The following is an 18,871-nucleotide window of genomic DNA, read 5'->3' as shown; positions in this document are numbered from 1 at the left end:
CTTCAATCTTAAATAACTCGACTGTAGTGCAATTTTTTTGGAAAACTTAACAGACATTTTTTAAAGTTCATTAAAAAATCTTTCAAATACGCGTTGACAAATTTTTTTTGCATAAGGACTGACTGACTTATGACGAAAATAAAGTAGCTCTCTTATTTTTTCTTTTTGAAATTTAAAAATTAAACCCTCGTCGTTACAATCCTAATAGAAATGAATAGCTTCCTACTTGAAATTAACTTTATTTGGGTATAATTGATACGATCCATGTGATTCGACCGGTTTGGAATGCTTAGTTTAGAAAAAAAATAGTTGATTAAATCGAAAATGACATTATTATAATTAAAAAAAAAGTGCATTTTTCTTAAATAAACCTAAAAATATTCATGATACAAAAACAAAAAACATCAAAATTTTCAGTAAAAGAAAGTCTACAATTAATATTTGAAACATTTTTCCATACTATGAATACTTTTAGATTTATTTGAGAAAAATTCACTTTTTTAAATTTTAAAAATGTCGTTTTCGATTTAATCTACTATTTTCTCTAAACTAAGCATTCCAAACCGGTCAAATCACATGGATCGTATCAATTATTCCTAAATAAAGTTAATTTCAAGTAGGAAGCTATTCATTTCTATTAGGATTGTAACGACGAGGGTTTAATTTCTTCATTTCAAAAAGAAAAAAGCAGAGAGCGACTTTATTTTTGTCATAAGTCAGTCAGTTCTTATGCAAAAAACTTGTTAGAGCTTATTTGAAAGGTATTTTAATGAACTTTAAAATATGTCTTTTAGTTTTCCGAAAAAATTGTACCACTTTCGAGTTATTTGAGATTAAAAGTTCTCCATTTCGATGTTCTTCGAAAATAACCGTCGTTATTCTCTTTGTTTTCTCTTTCTTTGTTTTGTTATCTCTTTGTTTTTTATTAGCTACAGTTTTGTCTTTAATGATTTTTTCTATAAAATTAAATGTTTTTAAGTTATTCATGAAAAACGGTTATAAAACATGAGTTTTTCAATGAAAAATGCATAGATTCAATCGCAAATAACTTGGAAAGTATCAATTTTGCAAAAAAAAATTATAGAACAAAATTTACTCATAATTGGTCACTCTATGAATATTATATTTACTACCTAAATCCAAATTTTCAAGGAAATCGACCTTGGTTCTCAAAATTCCACGAGAAAATGGCTGTTGATTGGACTATATAGCGTGGATATTCTAATATCCTCTATTTCTTTCGTTGTAGATTTTTGCACTTTTTCTGCGACATAAAGCAAAGCATTGTCATGCAGAAGAATGATAAGATTTTCTGGACGTTTTGGTGATATTGCTTGATAAACCTTGTTTAAAGTTTCCATGCAATCTAGGTTCCGAAAACTCCATGAGCAAAGGTATTTCATGGTTGAATAAACACAAACCTTGCCCACAGAAGGTTGAAATTGGTATGGCCGTTATATTTGGGACGGATTGTTAACAACAAACGCCATTTTGAAGTCACTATACTTTAAATAGTAGTCAAATACAAATGATAGGAACTGGTCAGTGTGACATGTACAAACATAACTATACAGTGATGAGCGTGCTAATAACCGGCAAAATAGCGCAAAAGATAGAAAACGTATTAAGTTATGAGATAAAAAGAAATGAAACTAGTCGAGCTGGAATATTTAGCGATATTAACATATAAATTCACATTATATTGATTGTTTCCCACCTTTACACATATCAGAGGAGTATGTCAACTCAAATTGTCACTGTGACAGTGGCAGTTACTAAATTCGTCCGATACGACTAAAGGTGGGAAACAATCAATATAATGTAAATTTTTGAGTTAATATCGCTAAATTTCCCAGCTCGACTAGTTTCATTTCTGTTTATCTCACAACTTAATACGTTTTCCATCTTTTGCGCTATTTTGCCGGTTATTAACGCGCTCATCACTGTATAACATTTCATAACGTCAGTTGAGTGATTACAGTTGTTTCCAAGGCTAACCTCATAAGTTTGAATTGAACAAGCTTATATATTTATTTCCTCAATAAACAATCTCATTTGTCTTTAAATGCTCCATGAATTTTTTTTATATTCAAAACAGTACTGAACAACTTATATTATAATTGTTTTGTAAAAGCAGTCATCTTGATATTTTGTAGCCACTTTATATTGAAATTATTTTATAATCCCATTCATCTTCCATGTATTCTATAAGATATTCTTAGATCCAGATGCAAATGTTCCTATGTATATTTTATTATTTGACTAATACTGAATTTTTGCATTCACTTATTTCCATCATTTGATTTATTTTTTCTATCGTTTCTTAGCATCTGGATTTAAAGAAGGTCGTACTAACATTAGATGCAAAACTCTGCCTTTTGTTAAATATATTAAAATGATTATGTAACATCACAAATTTTCAAAATTTATATGTTTATGACATTACAAATTGTAGTAGTAAGTTTAGACAAGTTTTTAACAATATCTGTAATGAGGGCCCTAAAACAGAGCTTTAAACATTCCAGTTACGTTTTTCTATCACTTAATTACATATTTCCCATTAAAAACGTCTACACACGCTCTGACCAAACCCCCTGACACGACAGAATTCCCCGACCATTCTTGTAGGGGTCGGTTCTACACACGTCCCGACCAAACTATCTGACAAAGCGTAAAATTATTATTTTACTTACATTTTGTCTAAACATAATGTGTATAAGCCGTATTTTTTAATTTTTAACGTCATAATTGGGAGTACAAAAAGTTCAACGGTTTAAAATATACAACTCCAAGTAGTAAATTCTCATAAGGTTTGTTCGAATTCGATACAAAACCGTTTTTGAACGGTTACGAGTATGCGCAATAACGAAAAATTTTATAACCTAATGAATCATGAAGACATGATATGCCTTAATGCAAAAAATAGACACGCTATGAACCCTACGCGCAACTGCCCAGCGCATTTCGAATATGGAATATATATCGTTCGAAAGAACGAAATAAGCAACGTATTACGAATATGGTAGATGGAATGCGTAAAATTATCATTTTACGTACATATTAGCTGTCAGCTGGCCCAAAACCGGGGCTTTTAGGTAAAACAAGATAAAATATGAAACTAGATGGAAAAACCCTGGATGAAACTAGATGGAAAATATGTCAAATATTTATCTCCGTGGCATACATCCATCATGGCCTAAAATACCTAGTACCTAGCTCCTGGCTTTCACCCAAGCGAGCCGGTTTCCATTTTTTTTAATTGTTTTTTCAATTTTTGTTTGTTTTTAAAATTGACATTTTGATTTGAAAAAGAATTATTTTTATAATGCCACGTTTTTATTATTTAGGTATACGCCACAATATAAAAAAGTCTGTATGTCCTTTATAGAATCGTAAACTATGCATTTGATGATAATATGATGACCTCAAGCAAAGTTGTTGTACATTAACCCGGGAAAGTTTCTGAGTTAATACGACCAACCTAAGTAATCATTATTTACGCAGACACCTATTGTTTATTACAAAAAAGGGTTGTTTAAGTTGTATGTATCTTTTGGTTCTACATCATATAAAATTAAGAAAAAACAGTTTATCCAAAAAAGTAAAAAAGAATGTCGGGGGGGCAACCCCCAGATTGGTCGTACCAACTCAGCAACCTTTAGGGGTTGATGCACAACAACTTTGCTTAAGGTCATCCTAATATGATCAAATGCCGTAGCTTACGATTTGAAAAATAATTTTTTTTCAAATCAAAATGTCAATTTTAAAAACAAAAAAAACTTACAACGCGGGGAATCGAACCCGACTCGCCTGGGTGAAAGCCAGGAGCTAAGTATTTTAGGCGATGGTGGATATAAGTCACGGAGGTAAATATTTGACATATTAGTTGCCTAAAATCCCCGGTTTTGGGCCAGCTGGCACATCATTTTGTTAATAAGCTTTGGAGCACCTAACTAAATAAAGAAAAAACAGCCATGCTAAAATGCTCCGTTGAAATTTGACACTACCTCCCGGGCTATAAGTCCCCCATTCAATTAAATACAAACGCTGAATTCTTTTGAATTCAGCTAGCCCAAAGTGAAAGTATTCCTTTGTATCCGTTTGGATACAGGTGGCCTAAATGAAATTATTTGTATCTGTAGATGTAAATGATACAACTGGCGTTTAACGTGTTAAAAAATCATGACAGCGTCCGCACGGTCCCATAACGCACCTTTGATCTTTACCGATTTTCGACGGATCACCCCAGACGTGTCTGTGCTACCACGGACGACCACTTCCCACGGTGCGTGGTGCGAGCTGGTTTGTGTCCGTCCGCGAAATTGCCGATCCTGTGAAGCCGTTGTTATTACGGACCAGCACAGACGCGTCTGTGCTACCACGGACGATACACTTCCCACGGTGCGTGGTGCGAGCTGGTCCGTGTACGTCCGCTATATTGCCGATCGTGGGAAGCCGCTATTAGAGTCAGAGGTCAGACCAACAACGCTACACACGTCGACACTATAAATTCTGTCTGAATGTTGGAATAGCAAGACCACCCGACCAATCCGTCCATAGGCGTAACCAGGGGGGGTTTGGGGGTTATAACCCCCTCCATTGGGATGTACTTTGAGCTCTATACGCTTAACACCATACCCCTCGGAGACCTTCCAGTAGTTGTAACTCCCCCCCCCCCCCTTCCAGTAGTTGTAACCCCCTTAGGATTATCCTGGTTACGCCTATGAATCCGTCAGGATGACTCATTTTTGTCGTGCGACAAGCTTACACACGCTCCAACAGTAAGACCCAACGTTGTCAGCCCCGACAGCCAAGTGGTTTGGTCACAGCCTGAGTAGATGTTTTAAAACATAATAATGAACCCCAAAAACCTATTATAGGCACTAATTAATCTTCTATCGTAGTTAAAAAAGAGGGCAGACAAAAACTCCAGAAGTATTATAGTAATTTTAAATCTGAACTTTATGTTACGCTTATAAATACTTTAATTTGAATTATAACCTTATATATGTATACATTTTATCTAATATCTAATGAATAATTAAGTTTTGGCAAGTCAGTTATGACCTGTGATTCAATTGTTAAAAATAGTATATGAGTTTTTCCTGCAGATTCTATTGTAGATCAATAATAAAATGTGTCATAAAATTACCATTTCATTATAATTTTGTGAACTGTAATGATGAGTCACAATATTGAATATGATTGATCATTTATATACAAACGAGTTTATGGGAAAAAGATCACATTAACTTTGCATCACAGGTTTCTATTGTGTTTTTAGCTACTGTATTAGCAAAAACACAACTGGCTGTTCAGTTTGTTGCACTGGTTATTGTGAAAAGATATACACAGCTAAATTTGTGTCCAGTTTGATATATCAATATGTAGGTATGAAATAATTACGTAGTGTATAATTGACTCCATTTTATATCGACTATCTATATCAATTTCACAGAAAACCTTAGTATCATCATCATAATTGCCTCAACAATCATTTGTGGATCTTGGCCTGCTCACAGAGAAGTCAATTTAAAGTTGCTAAATAGACTCACGTCTTTCAACGTAGCAACTTTCCTGCATCGTCTGACCCTTAGAAGTGTAAGGTCTTCTTCCATATCATCAATCCTTCTTCAAGTCGTCCTCTACTTCTTCTGACCTCTGGATTTGATAATGTCAATCTCTTCGTGTACTCATGTGACATCCGAGCAATGTGTCCAGCCCATAATCTTTACACCTTAGCAACTTTCACAATACCTGGATCTGTGTTGTAACGGGTAGCTCTTTCAGGACGATAGACTAAGTAAAACACAGGTTAAAAATAAGGTAAATATATTCAAGATAATTAAATATAGTTTAAAACAAACAAAATAAAATTCCATCTTCTGCAAAGGAAAAACAATATTAAACAGTCATCCGATCATAATAGCAACATTCAAAAGATACGATAAACAGCACAATATGTACAATAACAATCTCGCTACCTTAAATCAATCTAGCCATATACGGAGAGACCGCATTTCACTTCAATTCGGCACGGCTGAACAGCGACGCGCAGTCGCTCGTTCCTCGCTACTATGGTGGACTCTACTTCATCACGGTGGCATCCACCTAGGCACAGTTCCACCTCAAGATACGGTGCATCTCTGCCAATCAAGCCATGGCTAGTTCAACACGCTAGCAACGACTGATTTTCTCATTCTCCTGGCTCGTCTTAAATATGCTCTCGATTCCCTCTCCTTCGGTTTCTCCCAGCGGTGCTATGAAGAAGGAATGCGCCAACACGGACACTCCTCCTGTCGTCTCTGGTAGATCAGCTCATCGCTTGCCGAGGCATCATATCGTTACAGTGTATTGGTAAATGCATGGTGCAAATAATTTGAAGGTGCTTCGGCTAATGAAATTGTTATTTTTCTTTTCTGATAAGAAAAAAATAGAAGAGAAGAGCAAATCGCTTTAACACGTTCGGTGCCCATCTTGAACAAGCTCCACTTGGCTGGTACCACATACGTAAATCGCTCATTTAGTAACACAGTACTACTGACGACAGTCGTGCGTCGTCGGTACCCTCGATGAAACCGCCGTGACGACAGTCATGCGTCATTGGTAACGAACGTGTTAAGTATTTATATCCTGAAATATTTTAACTGTATTAAGTTGAACGTGTGGGCTAGTCTGTTTGAAGACTTTAATTGAGTGATAAAATTCGTCTTTTGCAATAAGTAATAGGCAATTACATAAATTTATTTTTGAAAAAAAAATGTTTTCATTGGGTGATATAAAAGTAGAGTTCAGTTGTACGCATATTTTTTAATAACCAGAAAGGTATAATATATGAAATATGATGTATTATCTTCCTTAAATTTGTTTTTATTATAAAAGTGAACATTGATTTAGCTGTGTATCGGACATGCGATTATTTGAAATTTTGATATTATTGCATTTTTTGTTTTGGAAAAAGATGTGATGGTATTGTAACATATCTGTAGAGCTAAGAAATTTTAATGTTGTGCATTAATACATAAAAGTTGTTTGAATTGAACTATAAAAATTAAAAAACTGTTCTTTTATTCAGTTTGAAATTTTGATTTGATTTTAATATAGTGGATACGCTATGTTCCAGAAGAGCATGTGACAAAATAAACAGTACTGACATTAATATTGAAATTTTTATGATTATTTAAATGTTAAGTATACATGATATAGCCTTGCAAACATTATTCACGACCACGTTCCCGATAAAACATATGTTAAAGATGCCCCATGTCGTGAAAAAAATCTTCAATTCTAGTCCGCAATTCCGGAATGTCAGTCGGTGGATCTGTCTGCCTCGTTCAGCATTCTCAGGTGAGGTCATGAGACTCCCTGGCCGTGTAACAGGTTGCCCCGTCCTGCTGAAACCATTGTTGATTTTAAGCTTGGACTGTTTTCGTGACCTTTGACCGTATGACCGAAAATAGTACCCCACGATAAAAAAATTTTCTGCAAAACAGAACTATCCTGATACATTAAACGTTTACATACGTTATAACGGCGTTCATAACCCGCTCAATACATTTCGGCGCAAGACATACAAGTTTGAGGCGTACGCTTTTTAGTACTGTTTATTTTGCCGCATACCGTATTTGGGAATATTTCGATAGAAAAAAATGTAATTATATAGCATCTAGTAATCTCAGCACATCACTGGACACACCTAAATCCAAAAAATTTTTTGGATTTCAAATTCGTATTTAACTTCATAAATAAGTTAGATATCTCATACTTACACCGTCTTGTTGATAAATCAATACTATTGTAAATCAGATCAGATATTTAATCATTTATTGCTATACTTTTAAGAAATTAGATATATGGGTCATGTTAACAGTGTTAAAAGCCAACAATAAAACAACATAATAAACCGTAGTGTTCGACATATTAGTATTTCTACTAAATTATAAAAAGTTTGAGAATTTTAGAGATGAATCGTTTGTTTATATATACTGCAAAGTATCTATTTTTGGAACCATAATGTACAATTTGCTACAACAGTTTTGATAAAATTTTAAAATACAATGCATTTTCTGTAAGTGCCGATTTTTTACAGCGATTTTATTGATCCTACAATCGTGTACAATATAACTTCAGTTATCAGCTCTGTGATAATACTAAAATATGAGTAATACGGAACTTAAAACATTTCTGTTTTATTACATAATAATGTTAAGTTGGTTAATGTTAATAATGACTTAGCAGTACAAATTTAAAATCTTCTTTGTATTTAAATCATTTCAAACGATCGGAAAAGCGCGCGAACACTTGGTACGTTATCAAGTTATGTTCTGTAATGACATACCTCCTGTCTCATATAAAAATATAAACTATTTTGTTGACATTGGTGTTTGATACAGTTTTTGAATTGAATTGTTTTTGTGTTTACTATGGAAAATAAAAGTAAATACTATAAGTAGTGTTGTTTAGTACCATTGTTTAAAAGTGCAACCGTTAAAACCCTCAATAAAATATTTATTAGATTACTAGTCGATAAGAAACGGAGTTTAATAAATATCAGCTGTGGTCTGCTTAGTAGTTTTTTTAAAAAATCAAGTGTATTTTGAACAAAAAGAAAATAGAAATTTTGGTTTATTTTGGTATATGTACATTACAGATTGAATGGTATTTACATATACCATCATTTTCTTGAACTGTGTTTACTATACAATTAAAATAAACTAATTATAATAATAAAGTTCTATGTTCATAATGGGTAAGTTATCAGACTTCCTTTAGAAAAACCCTCTTCGGCCATTTTAAAAAAAATTCTTAACAAAAAATACATAAATCAAAACGGGAACTGGTGTATGTTTTCAAAGAGTGATAGTGTGTAAATAAATTTATTAAAATCAGCTAAGTACTTTCAGCATTTTTAATGCCATCATTAGAGCTATCGTCTTATAATTGTAACTATATCAAATGAAGAGAAAACTTTGAACAAACACAGTTTTCTCTTCATTTGAGGTAGTTACAATTATAAGACGATAGCTCTGATGATGGCATAAAAATACTGAAAGTACTTAGCTGATTTTAATAAATTTATTTACACACTATCAGTCTTTGAAAACATACACCAGTTCCCGTTTTGATTTATATAGAAGTGTGTATGTTACCGTTAAAACCAGATTTCAGTTAAAACCCGAATTTACTAGGAAAAACTAGTTTTACGCGCTTTAGACAATTCTAGTTTTAACTAGTCAAAACTACATTAGACTGCTAAATTCAGTTAAAACTAGAAATCTTGTACAAATTTCAATATTATGTACCTACCTGATGAAGACATTTTTGGCATAATTGAAGCTATTGCTATTGGTTATGCAGGTTGGGATAGGTTGAAGACTAAAACCGCCAGAAAATACGCAAATATAACAATTCATATGTTCAATAATTTTATATTAATGTGTGAAACCTGCCAACGGAAGAAGAGTAAAGCGAAGAGGGGTCTTGTGTCGAAACCTATGTTGCATTCAAAAATGAATAGTCGCTGTCAGGTGATTTGATTGATATGCAATCACAAGAGGATCACGGCTACACGTTTATTATGGTTTATCAGGACCATTTAATAAAATTTGTTTTATTGAGACCATTACAACGTAAAAGGGCGGAAGAAGTTGTTTATTAATTTTATTAACGGATATATTCGTGACTCTTGGCGCACCATGCATTTGGCCGAGAGTTCGGTAATGCAGTTATAAATGAGGTAATGTCATACTGACCTGAGAAAAAATTAGTTAATGAAAAACCAAGGCACAGCCAGAGTCAAGGTTCAGTCGAGCGAGCTAACCAAGATATCAAGAAAATGTTAGCAGCCTGGATGCAAGACAATAACACAACAACGTGATCAAAAAAATTTGAGTTTTTTAAGTTTACGATCTTGTTCAGAGTATTTTACGTTTGAGAGAAATTATTTGCAAACAACCGGGGTAGCAAATTATTTACCGAGTTTTCGTTGAATCTGGAAATTACTGAAAAGTTTAGTAAAAACTAGTTTTGACTGAAATATGCTTAGTCTCAACTAGAATTAACTGAAAATATTTGATAGTACTAGTTTTTACTAGTTAAAACTAGAATTGTCTAAAGCCCACAGTTTAAACTAGTTTTTCCTAGTAAATTCGGGTTTTAACTGAAATCGGGTTTTGACGGTAAGATGTACAAGTCAAACAGTCTGTTTCTATTTAAAAAATACATAGTTCATAGCAACTATCTAAAGATTTATAAAACTGAGATACACCATAAAATGACTACAAGTAAACGAATATCAAACATAATGAATTAATGGCACGGACCTTGAACATTTTTAACTTTATGGCGACACTACTAATGAATGCGCGTTTTAAACTAGCTGCTATAATTTTTGAAAGACAAAAACAACTTTTTTCTTTGATATATACACTCACCGGCAGAGAAAACGGGCAACCCAAAAAATGGGTCATTGTTAATGTCTTGTATTTCCTAAACCTGATGTCCGATTTAAGTAATTTGTTTAATATGTTATGTCCTTATTCTTTATCAATATCGCTGTAATAATATTGTTGCTAGACAGGTACATTGTCATTGTATACAGGGTGTACGAATCAAACTGTGTTTTTTTCTCAAACTTTGGAACACCCTGTGGAATGTTCTAGCTTTTATAAAATACTAAAATTAAAACCCAACTATAGCCACAGATTTTCTTAATATTCTGTTTTTTTATTCATTCGCTTATGTGGGATAATAAAAAAGTTAGGCACTTTAACAACTACCCCTGTTTTTCGTCACTACGGCGTTTTTCAATAAGTACGGCAAGCTTTAAGGGGTAATTCTGCATGATAAAATAATGACAGTTTGCTTTATAAGCTTATGCCCGCAAATACTTCGTTTCTGAGATAGGGGGTGTTGAAATTGTTCTTACAAACTGACGATTTATTTATTGCTCTAAATCGGTTTGTGATATGCAAATGAAATTTGGTAGATTTTAAGAGCTAGTTATTGCGCATTTTTTGGCATACAATTGAGAATTTTATATTCACCATTGGCATGGATACGGGATATATCTAAAATATTTATACCCGTATGCACGCCATTGGTGAATATAAAATTCTTAATTGTATGCCAAAAAATGCGCAATAACTACCTCTTAAAATCTACCAAATTTCATTTGCATATCACAAACCATTTTAGAGAAATAAATAAATCGTCAGTTTGTAAGAACAATTTCAACACCCCCTATCTCGGAAACGAAGCATTTGCGGGCATACGTTTATAAAGCAAACTGTCATTATTTTATCATGCAGAATTGCCCCTTAAAGTTTGCCGTACTTATTTAAAAACACCCTGTATTAACGAAAAACAGGGGTAGTTGTTAAAGTGCCTTACTTTTTTATTATCCAACATAAGCGAATGAATCAAAAAACAGAATGTTAAGAAAACCTGAGGCTATAGTTTGGTTATAATTTCAGTATTTTATAAAAGCTAGAACATTCCACAGGGTGTTCCAAAGTTTGAGAAAAAAACACAGTTTGATTCGTACACCCTGTATACAATGACAATGTACCTGTCTAGCAACAATATTATTACAGCGATATTGATAAAGAATAAGGCTATAACATATTAAAAAAATTACTTAAATCGGACATCAGGTTTAGGAAATACAAGACATTAAAAATGACCCATTTTTTGGGGTGCCCGTTTTCTCTGCCGGTGAGTGTATTTTAAATTACGTTCTCTTGCGATTTATAGCATTTTTTTCAAATTCAATATTTTATGCAAGTTCCTTATTACCGATAGTAGTTTTCTTTTATCAAACAGACATATTCATCTCTAAAACTTCATCTGCAGCTATAATATTGACTTATAATAAATCACACTGGTAAGAGACCCTGTATAATTTTTTATATGCGTCCTAAAAAGGAATTAATATCATATTTTGATTGTATATTTGACAATTGTCTTGTTAGGTTTGTAGATGACATAAGAACATTTGTGGCAGTATATTAAATTTTTACAAACACTTTCTCCTATAGGTTCCTATCCTGTGTTGGCAATATTGTTGGTCCATATGACTTTGTTGAGAGCGCCACAATTCGAAGGCTTCTAAACTTTTAGTTATGCCTCTGTCAAGATTCAGGTTTCCACTCTATATAAAAGAATGGAAAATACATAAAATATCAGGACTTCTGTTCTAATATTAATATTCAGAAGCATATTACATAAGGTCTTTCTGAGGCCGGAATGATCAATTTCTTATTTAGTCCCCATTCTAGATATGTGACGTCAGCTGTTTCGTAAGTTTCATTACTTGAATATATAGAGGGTTGAATTTGCGCTGATCCAGCCAGCTAAGAAACGCAAGAGCCCCCAATACTCCATACATAGAGAAGGTAGTAATGAGACAGAGAGACGGTTGCATTTCTGTTTAATTAGACATTTCTGTTTAACATAATATACCAGTATGTATATACTAATAGTGACCTCCAGTAGCGACCTCCAGTAGAAGGCACCATGTAGAGCAAAAAAGTCTTTTAACATTTTTTTCTAAATGCAACCGTTTAGCTAAAAAACCAAAATACATTTTGGGAATGCAAATTGAAATCTGACAACTATGTCTACAAAAATCTAAACATAGACAATCACAATTCAAAAATAGTTGCAGTATTTTAGCCATAAGTATTTACATTAAACCCTGCCTTCATCCTAAACAAACAAATTCTTGTTTTGTTGGATTTTCAAACATGGGGTGGTACAATTATTTTGCAGGTGGACCTGTGTGACCTACATTTGTGGTGTCAATAAACTAAATCACAAACAGTTCTTGTACAGTGATGCCAAATTAGTTAATTTTATGAAAATAAAAGTTCGCTTATATGGCGAACAGTGTAATTTTTTTTGGAAACGGTAAACTTTAGAAAAAAATGTTATAGGACTTTTTTGTTCTACATTGTGTATTATATCCATACCTTAAAGGAACGCACTATTTTCGGGGACACCCTGTATAATGAACCATCAAGTCAGGAGACTTGGCATCTATGGTGATTTAAGTAACCTGTATGTATATTGTATATCCATATTTACAGATTACTTCAATCGCCATTGATGAGAAGTATCCTGATTTCATGCTTCATTATTTGCTCTGAATTTGTGCCGTATTTGACATTTTTGCTTCCATGAGAATTTTGGTCATTTTGCAGTTCATTTCATGCAATATTTGTTACAGGTTTCTCTGTGTCCTCTCTTAGCGTACTCGCACACCAAAACAATATCCTACATCGCACATAACATACATTGCGAAAAGATAAGCACCTAGTGTCACATCTGGTTTTCGTTGAACGAAATTCCAGGAAAAACCAGATGTGACACTCAGTGCCTATCTTTTCGCAATGTATGTTATATGCGATGTAGGATATTGCTTTGGTGCGCGAGTTCGCTAGTCCTTTGCTAGTTTCCATGAACTTAGTGTTGTCTTGTAAATTCTTAGTAAAGTTCCATTACCCAATCAAACACTCACAGCTAAAGTTTATGATTAGGCGCAAATCTCTACCTTTGTTTTATACCAGATTTCTTTAATATTAGAACAGTTTTAGTTTTGGCTGTTTTAGCCCAGTAAATGAACGGGAAATTCGGCGATACCGTGTAATTTTCAGGGGCAACTCCGAATTGCATGAAAATTTGGATTTAGGTTCTACTTACCCTCCACTTCAAAGTTGAATTTGTGCCGTTGGTTGCTTTTACTTGGGGGGTGAAACCCCCCTTCTCGGGGGTGAAAAAAGATATGTTGAAGATAAGACCGGAAATGGATAAATTGACTGATTTTAAGCAACTTTTGTTCTATAGAGTTTTTTACGTAAGTCAATACTTTTCGAGTTATTTGCCATTGAAAATGTTGATTTTTCGACAAAAAAACTACGTTTTCAGACGGTTTTTCGCAAATAACCCAAAAAGTAAATATTTTATCGAAAAAAATATTTTTAGCAAAAGTGTAGCTTATAAAAAACCCAAAAAAAATGGTGTATCAGTAAAGTCTATCAATCAAATAAAAACAAAGTTGTAGCTCATGAAAAATACGTTCTTATTCGTCTAATTCCAAATCGAATACTTCAAGGTGAAATCACCGAAAAATTAAGCACTTTTAAACCCATTTAACCTTTTTTAAAGTGTTTATAAAAAGCTTTGTTTTAATTGTTAACAAAAGTTTTAGCATTAAAAATAAGCGAGTTACGCTCAAAATAAAGTTAGCCCTCATTTTTTTTTTTGTAAAAAATCATGAAAATCTCGCCGTGTTTAGCTCCCCAAATAAAATTAATCGCTACCGCTTTACAAACAATTTACTTACCTATCTATTTTTTATATGATCTGTCAGTCTCACCGGTTTTAAAGTGTTTATTTTTGAAAGGATTATAATTGGGAAAGCTTGAATGGGTCACTAATCACGAGTGTATGCAAATTTTGAACAGCCATATCTTAACCAATTTTTGTCTTACGGAGAAACAAAATGAAACTAGCATATTTATAATAGCACAACCTACATTTTTTTTACTCTTTAAGATTTTTCTTATCACTAATACTTTTTAAATTATTTTGAAAAAATGAAATATTTCAAAATTTTTTTCTACTATAAAACCAAATGTTTTCAAAAATAAGCAATTCAAACCAATCAAACTTACAGACCATATAAACAATACACATACAGTTAAAATAGATGGTAAAGCCAAACGATTAATTTCATTTAGGGTGCTAAATAGACGGAGGTTTTCACGATTTTTTTTTTTACCAAAAAAAGGGGCCAACTTTTTTTTTTCAGTGTAACTCGTTTATTTTTGATGCTGTAAACTTTTGTAAATAACAAATAATAAGCTTTTTTTCGATACTTTAAAAATGTTAATAAGGTTTTCCCGAAAAACGCTTCTTTCTTCGGTGATTTCGCGTTGAATTATTCGATTTGGAATTAGACGAATAAGAACGTATTTTTCATGAGCTACAACTTTGCTTCTACTCAATTTGTAGACTTTACTGTTACACCATTTTTTTCGTTTTTGTATAGGCTACACTTTTGCTAAAATTATTTTTTTCGGTAAAATATTTACTTTTTGAGTTATTGGGGAAAAACGGTCTGAAAACGTAGTTTTTTTGTCGAAAAATCAACATTTTAAATCGCGCATAACTCGAAAAGTATTGACTTACGTAAAAAACTCTATAGAACAAAAGGTGCTTAAAATAAGTCAATTTATCCATCTCCGACCTTATTTTAAAAAACGCTTTTTTCACCCCCGGAGAAGGGGTAAATTTCACCCCCCAAGTAAAAGCAACCAACGGCACAAATTCAACTTTGAAGTGGAGGGTAAGTAGAACCTAAATCCAAATTTTCATGCAATTCGGAGTTGCCCCTGGAAATTACACTCCAAAACGGTCATTTATTGGGCTATTTGTTATTGGTGTGAATTAGTAATGACTGGAAAAAGAATCAAAAACAATAATTATACTTTCAATAATAAACTATAAGGGCCAAACCAGGTTTTGCCCTAAAGGTTTTAAAACTGGACCATTTGTAAATGAGATCCTTTCTGCTGATACAACCTTTAGTGCTGCCATCTACAAAAATTTAGATATCCATTATTTCAATCTGCAATACCTAGCAAGCAATAATTTGTCGTATCTTAGTTCGTATGTATAATGTAATATGCTTTTAAATACCTTCGACAAGTGATATATTTATACATGCCTATTTGTATGTATATGAAAGAACTACTGTGTTAAAAATACATGTACGATAGTTTTTAAGTTTTGTTACCTCTTAATTTATCTGTTTGAAATAAAATGTTGCTTTTATAAAAATGTGATATTATTTAACCCTTACCTGTATCACTGGAAAAGTTCCCGCTTACTTTTTTACTTTGTAATGTTTTTTGTGCCGCCCGCACATGAAACTACTAAAAAGAAAACAATTGTACCCAAACTTAAGGTATCAGTTGCTTATTAGTTGCTGTACATATATATTATCTTATGAGTATCCGCATACAGCGCCACTTCCGCGCACATCACTAAGGTACCTGACCCAAATAAGGCCCGTCTTATTTAATTATTTTTAAATAAATATTAAATATTCGATTTAATTTCTCAAAGCAATGGAAAATGAATGGAAGGTTTATACTCTTTCATTTTACTATGGTACAGTTTATCAAATTTTAATACTTTTAAAGTTATAACGGTTTTTCAAAATCAGTGTTGTGGGCCTTATTGGGTACAGTAGTTCCAAAAAAGGCCCACCAGTTGATCCAAATAAGGCCCACCTTTTTTTTAATTTTTATTTTATTTTGTTTATTAATTTGATACATGATTTTAGATGTTAATAAAATTAGATACTGTTAACTATTTTTGGGGGTGATTTATTGCAAGATATCCATTAAATAAAGGCATTTATTAAATCAGAAACATACGTTTATTCACATTTAAGAAATTTTACAGTTTTGTAATAATTCGCAGTCTAGAAATCACACTTTGGATAAACAAATGTAGGTGTTTTGTCTCTGCTTGTTAATCCTAAACATTCTTCGTGTACGTATTTAAGGCATTTGGTGCACAGCCTCATATCTGCTATTCTGTCCTCTTGAAACAAGTAGCAAAACCATCTCTTCTTTTTCTCATGAGTTTGAAACCTTAGACTGCAATCCACTTGGACCTGCTTCAAGAATATCTTTTAAGGAAGGTGGAATTTTTTCTTTCTTTTCATTGAGGGATTTTAGTTTTATATTATGTTCTCCTTTTTTTGGTTTCGTCTGTTTCCCTTAATCACTAATAGGTTTTTGTCTTGATTTTTATCCTTTTCAGTAAATAAAGCTTTACTTACTGTGACCGCTCTATAATTAAGTGACTTTGCTCGGGGCTGGACAATTTTCTTTTTTATTTCAGGTGTAGGAAGAATTTCCTGAAAGGAAGTCTCCAAAATACCTTCGTCATTACTGGAATCATCGTGAAAAGATAATATGTCGGAAACTGAAGTTGTACTTGAATCTGGCGAAGAATAAATCTTTCTTTTCTGACACTTTTTCTTAGAGGGGTCTCGTTCTTGTATCATTGGTGCCTGGCTGTCATCGGTCCTCGATTGTGTAAGCGATGGAGTATCTTCTTAGATATTAGAGTCAAACGGATAGATGCCTGTGGCATGAAACCCAATTGAAACATTATGAGATGTAGCAGCTCTTGGCCAGACTTTGGAAAATATTTTTCCGAAAATTCTTTTATTAATCGTACGCCCTTCGTCAGTTTTTGTGATGGTCCAGTACAACAAAACCTCTTGGTCCCAATATTCTTCAAAAGGCGCAAATACAGATTTGTCCATCGACTGTAGCTCGTGTGTAGTGTTTCTAGGAATACAAAAAAGTGTAATGCCATGGAAGTCAGCTGCATCAACAATACCTGTGTCTAAGTGAGACTTAGTTCCATCGAAAATAAGTAAAACGGGACCTTGTGGTTTGAACTTTGCAAAGTGGTGTACCCATTTTATAAAGGTTGATGTTGTCATTGATCCTTTCCCTGTCATTTCAATGGTCGAACCAGCTGGAAGAATATGTTGCCATTCTGGCTGCATTCTTTTTCCTTTGAAGAGAATCATTGGAGGTATAATTTGGTCCAGAGCGTTTTCACATGAAACTATGGTAACATTTTCACCATGTTCAGGAGAAACTATATGTACCCTTTTTGATCCTTTTTAAGCATAGACTGATTGTTATTTATGTAGAGAAAGTCGACAACCTTTCTCATCTATATTAAAGATCAAATATGCGGTTTATCAAAAATGTTAAATTTAGACAGCACCTCTTTTAACTTGTTATAATAGTCGTTTACTATAAACTAAGTTTGGCTGCTCTTCCAGGGTTCATGCTTTGTGTTTTTCTTTTTGCGACCTCTGGGTGACGTTTTAAAAACAGGCTTTAAATAAATAAACATTGCTGAAAATATACAGGCACCAAATAAGGCCCGCTGGTCTTGTTTAGAACTCTACTGGTGGGCCTTAATAGGGACAGTTTCTTTACCCGTGTATTGTCCTGTATTTTTATGAAAAACTATAAATACTCAAACGTTACAGTAAGTTATTTTACATGTGGTCTATTATATAAATTATAAGCTATCAGATCGTATATAACACAATTATTTATCACTTTTATTTCAAAACATCAATAAATTCATAAATACCTGAAAATAGTAATTTGATGTGCGCCTAGCGTGTCTGGACAAGCAACTGACATCAACATGGCGTAGTCACACTTAACCTCGATTTAAGTTCAGATTTAGGGCCGGTACTTTATGTCTCCGTTAACAGCCGGTTAGTTAACCGGGGTTTAATCGGGACAGAAATATATGCAAAACATAGACATAAACGCAATTATACTTATTATTATATTCATAAATAATTATAATAATAATTATAATTGCTTTTATTACAACGCAAGAGGCCCTATGAGGTACTTTTCTGTCCCGATTAAACCTCGGTTAGCTAACCGAGGTTTAACCGGGACATAAAGTACCGGCCCTTAGTCAATAGATGCCAGTAGTGTCCAGAGACAAACGTCACCTTGAGAAATATTCAATTTTTTTTTAGTAAAAACAATCGATGGGCCGCGAACACTCTTAATGAGTCAGTGATCAGTCGACTGTGACTGGACATGCAAGTCGCTTTGCGACTAGTTATTAGATAGCTTTGATATTATTTTCTTATTGAAAATTACCACGCGGAACTGACAGAAAAGTCGTTGAATATAAAATTAGTACAAGAAGTGGAAAAACATCCGTGCCTATATGACTATATGTTGAATGAATATTCGCGCAGACATCACAGAAAAAGCTTTGGAATTCTATTTGTAAC

This window comes from Diabrotica virgifera, chromosome 1, assembly GCF_917563875.1.
Source record: "Diabrotica virgifera virgifera chromosome 1, PGI_DIABVI_V3a".
NCBI lineage: Eukaryota > Metazoa > Arthropoda > Insecta > Coleoptera > Chrysomelidae > Diabrotica > Diabrotica virgifera.
Note: the sequence above shows the minus strand (reverse complement) of the source record.